Raw genomic sequence first — 7,363 nt, 5'->3', positions numbered from 1 at the left:
AATCAATTACTATAAGGTATTATTAATAGCATTGCTCTTAAGAAACCTGTTTGAGTTTTGGTTTTTTTCTACTTTCTTCAGGTGTGTGTGAGGAGAACAATGTTGATGGGTGTGAGAGAGCAGCAGGTCCCAGGTCTGAGATGGAAATCAATCACCTAAGTCAGTCAGAGGATTCCCTGTATCTTTTGGACTCAGGTAGTATAAGCAGAGAAGGGTGATCTCGCAGGGTGAAATTTGCAGTTATTTGCTCAATAAATTGAATTCACATTTGCAAAAACAGTGCAGGAAGAAAGCTGTGGTTCTGATCAAGATCAAGAAGGGAAATATCCATTAAAACAGAAGTGAAAGAAAACCAACAAGAAACCACAGGTAGCCCATGAGATGATGAACAGCAACGTGGAATCTGCCGGTTTCTAAAGCACGTCATTTATAGCCTGTTTTGTCCTTAGATTTGAAACATAATGCTTTGTTAAAGATCCCATTCCTCCACGGTAATGACCAGCCAATAGTGTTCCTGCAGTTGGTGAGCTGTGAGCAATAGATAGAGGGAAGAACCAGTGGGACTGTAGTTCATGCAGTGCTACCTTGCCCTTGTAGTAAAAGCATTGTATTGGATTTGCATGGGAAGGTTTTGAGGGGGGGGCTACAGGGGTGGCTTCTGTGAGAAGCTGCTAGAAGCTTCCCCTGTGTCTGATAGAGCCAATGCCAGCCAGCTACAAGACAGACCCGCCGCTGGCCAAGGCCAAGCCAATCAGCACCTCTGTGATAACATATTTAAGAAGGAAAAAAAAACACACCCAGTTAGGGAGAGTTTTTGCAGCTGGAGCGAGGAGTGAGAAGATGTAGGAAACTCTGCAGACACCCAGGTCAGTGCAGAAGGAGGGGCAGGAGGTGCTCCAGGCACCGGAGCAGAGATCCCCCTGCAGCCCGTGGTGAAGACCATGGTGAAGCAGGCTGTCCCCCTGCAGCCCATGGAGGAAGGATGAGGGGGAGTAGAGATTCCACCTGCAGCCCATGGAGGACCCCACGCCGGAGCAGGTGGAGGCACCTGAAGGAGGCTGTGGCCCCCTGGGAAGCCCGCGCTGGAGCAAGCTCCTGGCAGGACCTGTGGATCCGTGGAGAGAGGTGCCCACACCAGAGCAGGTTTGCTGGCAGGACTTGTGACCCCGTGGGGGACCCACACTGGAGCAGTTTGCTCCTGAAGGTCTGCACCCCGTGGAAGAGATCACGCTGGAGCAGTTCATGAAGGACTGTAGCCCGTGGGAGAGACTCCATGCTGGAGCAGGGGAATGATGACAGGAGTCCTCCCCCTGAGGATGAAGAAGCGGCAGAAACACCGCGTGATGAACTGACCGTAACCCCCATTCCCCGTCCCCCTGTGCCGCTGGAGGGGGCGGAGGTTGAAGCCGGGAGTGAAGTTGAGCCCAGGAAGATGGGAGGGGTGGGGGGAGGTGTTTTAAGATTTGATTTTATTTCTTATTGCTCTACTCTGTTTTGCTTGGTAACAAATTAGATGAATTCCCTCTCTAAGTTCAGTCTGTTTTGCTCATGATGATAATTAGTGAGTGATCTCTCCCTGTCCTTATCTCAACCCACAAGCTTTTCGTTGTACTTTTTCTCCCCTGTCTAGTGAACAAGGGGAGTGATAGAGCAGCTCTGGTGGGCACCTGGCCCCCAGCCAGGGTCAACGCACCACAAACATGTTGGACCCCTGGTGCCTTCTTACCTGGTAACACAATAGCAAAGAAAATGAAAAGTGGCCAGGCATTCATCACAATCAGTACAAACAGCAGCATGGATGTCTATTGGTGATGCTATTTAGCCATCCTATACTGTTTTCTATTTTTGCTTATGCATAAAGCAAACCATGAGGGGCAAGGACTGAGCTACAGACAGTAACATTGTCTGGAGCATCCCAGTGGATGAACACTGCAGTGACTACTGCACATCCCTGTTCCCTGTGCTGCTGCTCCTGTCAGTCTACACAGCAGCGGGGAGGAAGATGAGGGGAAGTGATGGGCAGTGGCTGGTGGATTCTTTCCACTGAAAGGAAATGGGCAAATCCAATTTTAGAAGCGCAGACAGTGCAGAGAAAGGCTAGGCACAGCATGTCTTTTTTTTTTTTTTTTTTTTTCTCCCTTATAAATCAAGGGTGGTGGGCCACAAGGTTTCAGAATCAAAAGAAGGCGAGCTTTTAGTGAGCTCTTGTTCAGAGTGGCAGCTCATTGACACTGGGCAGGGATGTCCTTCATTGCCTTTGAAGTGACTGTTGTCTGAAATGAATTAAATACAAGCATTTGGAATAAGGAAATGAACTGTCCCTTCAAATCCCTGTATAGCTTCTTAGGTCTCTGGTCCTCAGAATTTGCTCAGAAAGCCTTCTGGAAACCTGCACTAGAATCTGTTGGGAGGACTTAAATTCCTTTTCATTCCTGGTTCTGTCTAAGAGAAGAGCTTGTTTCTCTGAGGAGTTTCATAATTCTTGGACTCACATCCAGCTCTCCCAGGGTGGATACATTGCTCTGGCTTGGGGTCACAGGGCTGCCTCTGTTATAAAACCCTCTTCCTCCTGTAGGTGCTGTTTGCTCATCCCATATATCCCCTGCCAGAAGCTCACGATGTAAGGAATAATTTATGTGTGACATCCTAGGACAATTTACAAATATTGAGGATATGACAAAGTCTACCTTTTCACCTTGAACTTCACCCGGAATTTTCATGTGTTTGTTCCAGCACATTGTGACACCAGTGAGGGCTCTCCCTGTTCTTTCCTATTTTCTCTCTGTTCTTTAATATTTGCAGATCAGCTACCTGGATCTTTCTAGGATGTTTTGACCAGTCAGCACATCATTGCACAGCTATTGAGAATGGGAGCTGCTTAAACAAAGGTGATCATCTCGGAGTGAAGGACTCTGGGTCCAAACGCAGGTAATTATTACTGCAGTAGAAGTGTTATGTGGGGCCACCCGAAGTGGAAAGCTACTTATAGATAATCAGTTAACAATAGTAAAGGAAGCAGCTACCAGTAATGTTCCCATGCACGATCATAGAATCTCTTGAGACTTTTCTCTTGTCCTGTATGTGTCATGAGTATATAAATACAGTCAAGTATGCCCTATGCTCTCAGTTTTTCTCAGCTGGTGATCCCAAATTCAGATGATATATGAAGAAAGAAATTGAGAGAGTGGAAAGTGAATGTATATATGCAAAATTCTTCCAGAAAAGTGCAGTTGTTGCTAAGCAGCTTTCCTTTTTCATCCTGAAGAGGGAAAGGCTGTAGGATGGATACCTTTGAGCTACACATGAGAAAGCAGGGAGCTGAGAGATGTGGTCAGAATGAAGATTGATTTGGCTGGTGGGTCTGAACACGGGAAAAATGTAAAAAGGCAGGAGTATTAAGAATAAAAATGTGTACATCAGTGTGTGTGTTTAGGCAGATAGGCAGTAGGTGAAAGCTGGACTGTGGCAGGAGTCCTTAGCTGTAGCAGAAACCTTATGGAGGTGTACCAGGGGGTGAAACTCTCTCCTCTCTTTCCTGAGCTGCCCCTGCAGTGTCAAATGATCTTCCTGGGAAGGATTACATGCTCTCAGAGGCGGCAAAGCATCTCTTTCCCTTAAATGTTTCCATCTCACTTCTCTTTCACAATTTTGCCTTTTTTTTACTCTCTAGGTAATCACAGATTTGATTTTTGGCCTCTGAAGTTTTCTGGAAGTTCCTAGAAATAGTGTTAGCATCATGCAACATGCAACATGTAGACGTGGCACTTTGGGACACGGTTTAGTAGGCATGGTTGTGATGGGTTGACAGTTGGATCTTAGAGGTCTTTTCCAACCTTAATGATTCTATGATTTTATTCTATGCAACTTCTGGGGATCATCCAGAAGCTCGTAGAGCAGTGATGCTTGGTCAATGACCTCTGTCACAGTCATTCAGTAGTTGGGAAGACACTGAAAACCTTCATGGATCTCTTGCTCCTCCAACCTTTGTGTAGGTGAATCCATGTGGCCATTTTGGTCCCTGGGAGAGCATTGCAAAGACCATGGAGTGGCTCAAAGGAGAGAAAAAAATGACCTTGTCACCTGCCTCTGCTGAGGCCTGCTTTTAGGATGTAATGGAAAGTCAGTGTTGCTAGGGTACACTTGGGATAAGCCAGGTTTTCATGCCAGTCCCACCTCCATTTGGGGAACGTTGCTCTTTCTGTTCTCTGTGGTGGTCAGAAACAGGGTGACATGGTGCTGCAGCATGGGGCCTGGTCAGCAGCACACCCAAAGAAAGGATTGTGCTCACTTTCTTCTGGGACCATCTGCTTCTCTGGATAATGTAAGTAACAGCAGATATGAGAATCTGCCTGTGTGTTTTCCAAATGATCAAGTTGTGCTGTTGCCCCATGTTGTCATCCTTAGCATCCTTTCATCACTTCTTTCTTATGTTATTTGTATATCTACCCTATCCTCCATCTCCTCCCCCAGTCCCTCCCCACCCCTCAGTCATCTGCACAGGAAAGGCCCTGAGCTTCCTTCTCCACATTGGCACCAATCCTTTCATGTTACTCACGTCCCTCCTCTCCCACCCCACCAACAGCCAGAGGTAGGACGTCTGCTTTGGTGTCCATTTGCACAAAGCTACAGATTTACTTCTGAGTTTCCTGATTCTCTGCAGATTTTCTGCTGTAAGACACCCTGGATCTATTTCTGCCTGTGGGGACAGACTCTGACAGTCTCTGTGTGCTGAAATACAGGGAGTCGTTGTCTCTGTACCAAAGAAATAGATACCCTACTTATCTACTACTGATGAGAACTAGTAGCTTTCTATAATTTGTGCTCAGTGATCCATGTTTGCCCCATTGCTTTTTCTTTAAAAGTTTCATTCAAAAATAATTATTACAACAGTGAAAACCTCATCCATCATCTTAGCTGGCTACAGAAGTGCTTCTTTGTACAGGGTAGATTGTCAGTGCCATAGTCAGCTGCGTCAGCTGTATGTGAATGAATTAACCTATTGAATGAGTTAATCTATGATACAGATAGCTAATGTGAGTTTAATGTCCCTAGCTACTAGCGCACAGCACCTTTAGAAGGACCCCATCATATTCATCTGCCCTTTACTGCTTTTTGCACTGTTTTTATATTGTTTGAACAGGCTTAAACAGTGAGGACACTGTTATACATTAAACAGAGTAAATAAAGTTAATACAGTAGCTGTAGAGCAAGCAGTAACAACGTTGCTTTTCTGGACACAGATAAATATATGATGCATGCCAGGACAAGAGAGCAAAACCAGCACTTTACCGAGCACCCCTGGGTCCCAACGGCTCTGCTGTTTCTTGCAGTGTCCTAAGGTTCATGCCAGAAGCGAAGGGTGATGGGGTTTTCACACAGTTTCTCTTGGACACAGGCTGTAGCAAATACTCTCCTTCCCCTGCTTTTCTGATTCAAAGTCTTCAGCGGAAAGCCAGCATCAGTATGGCTCCAAATTGAGGCATACCAAGTAGAGCTGTTTTCTTCATAAATCCTGGAAATCCTGACAAGTTACAGGACTAGTTGCATGTGACAGATGCAACATTTGTTCCTGAGACATCTTTTTAAAATTGTATCTATTTCATACTTGAGAAATCAAACTTTACCTTTGAAGCTGTCACTTTTACTCTCTTTCCTGTGTTGCTATAAAGAGACAATGTTTCAGTCAAAGAATGGAAAATTATTTACCTCCCAAACAGTTACATTTCAAAATCTAGAGAAATTTTAAGATTAATTAAAAGCATAATGACAGTCAAAGTAGGAGCCAACCATATTTTATGTGGTTCTTTGAATTAACTTAATGACAGACACTGAGCTGATCACAAATATCAAAACGTGTATTTTAGTTTCTTTCCTATCAGAGTGAACGACTGTTCCTAGTTTACAGCTTTAGGATTAATTAAGCCTTTAGACCAAAGTTAGCAACATGGTGTCATGATGTGATGTCCTTTGGTTAAGACTAAGTAGGAAGCCCGTAAGTGGTAAATTGACAAATAAAGATGGTTAGTACCCTGGATATTGCTAGAGTTACCTAGTTTGACTATGTCCTCTCTAAAATGTCCCTAAGAATTTTGATCCCTACATCACATAGGTCTCAGCATGATGAAGAGTTCAAGGAAACAGCCTGGAGTTCACAGAAAGTAAAACTATGTGCGAGGTTTGATAAAAACTCTTGGAGTCCAGAAGACCAGTCCAGAGGAATAGGCATGTTAACTGTTAGCCAGGATGGTATTTACTGATTAAGAACACAGGTCATTGTAAAGAGCTTTATATCAGATACTTAGTTACAGGAACATAGAGTTGTTAATTACAGTGAGCTCAGTATGTGACTGGGAAATCTGGGTGCCCATGCGCATGAATGACTGTGAATGATTATGAGTTTAGCTGTATTAAAAGTGTGAATCTTGCTTGGGTTAGTGTCTACCCTCACACAGTTTTTGTTGTTTCCAAGTCTGACCACCATGTTAATACACTCACTGGTTTGATACCCACTGTGTGCCTGTGTTAACCCAGTTGGAGCCTGAGCTGGCATTGCCACTTGGAGCCAGCAACCAGGCTGTTGTGAAAATTAATAAATCAACAGAACATGAGGGGCACGTGTTTCTTTTCTCTGGGCTTCAGAAATACATATTTGCCCCACTCAGACCCATGGGTTTGACCCTTTGAAGATTTCACTGGTTTTCTTTGTTATTACAGCATTGGTAATTGCTTCTTTTTTCTTTCCAAGCTCTTTGCAAACTTTCTGCACCTCTTCTGTCCTCTCCCATTCAGTATGAAGAGGTCAACTCCCATTTCTGATTCGACATTTATGATAATTTTCATTCATACTGCCAAACAAATACTTTATTTTTCACTCCCTATCCACTGATCCACAAACCTATTTTAAGACAATCTCTCTAACCACTACTTAAAAGTCTTCCTTGAATGTTTCATGTTGAAGGATCTAAGTAGGGGGATTTATAGTTTTCCATACTGGAGCAGGAGTCTGCAGGCTCTGATCCCAGTAAGAAGAGAGGGAAATGGTGTTATTTTAGTTGGGGTATGATGGCTCCTTCAATATGACTGCTCTGGGCAAAATGCTAAAGGAACGATTCCCCCTGCACCTTCCCACCAGCTGTGCAAGATGTTGAAGTTATCACCTGTGAGGGAATAGTAAACCTTGACATCGTAGCTCCTGAGGAGGAATATCCAGGGAAGAAAAAGCCTCCATCCCATATATGCCATCCAACTCCGATTAATGCTAGGGCAGGAGTACTTCTCCCTTGCAGAGTAGACCTTTAGAGGCAAAAGGGCTCAGAAAGTACACCTTTAGAGGGAAAAGGGGTTTTTTTTGTTTTTTTTTTTC

The sequence above is a fragment of the Balearica regulorum genome, chromosome 5 (genome assembly GCF_011004875.1).
Source record: "Balearica regulorum gibbericeps isolate bBalReg1 chromosome 5, bBalReg1.pri, whole genome shotgun sequence".
In the NCBI taxonomy this organism is placed as follows: domain Eukaryota; kingdom Metazoa; phylum Chordata; class Aves; order Gruiformes; family Gruidae; genus Balearica; species Balearica regulorum.
Note: the sequence above shows the minus strand (reverse complement) of the source record.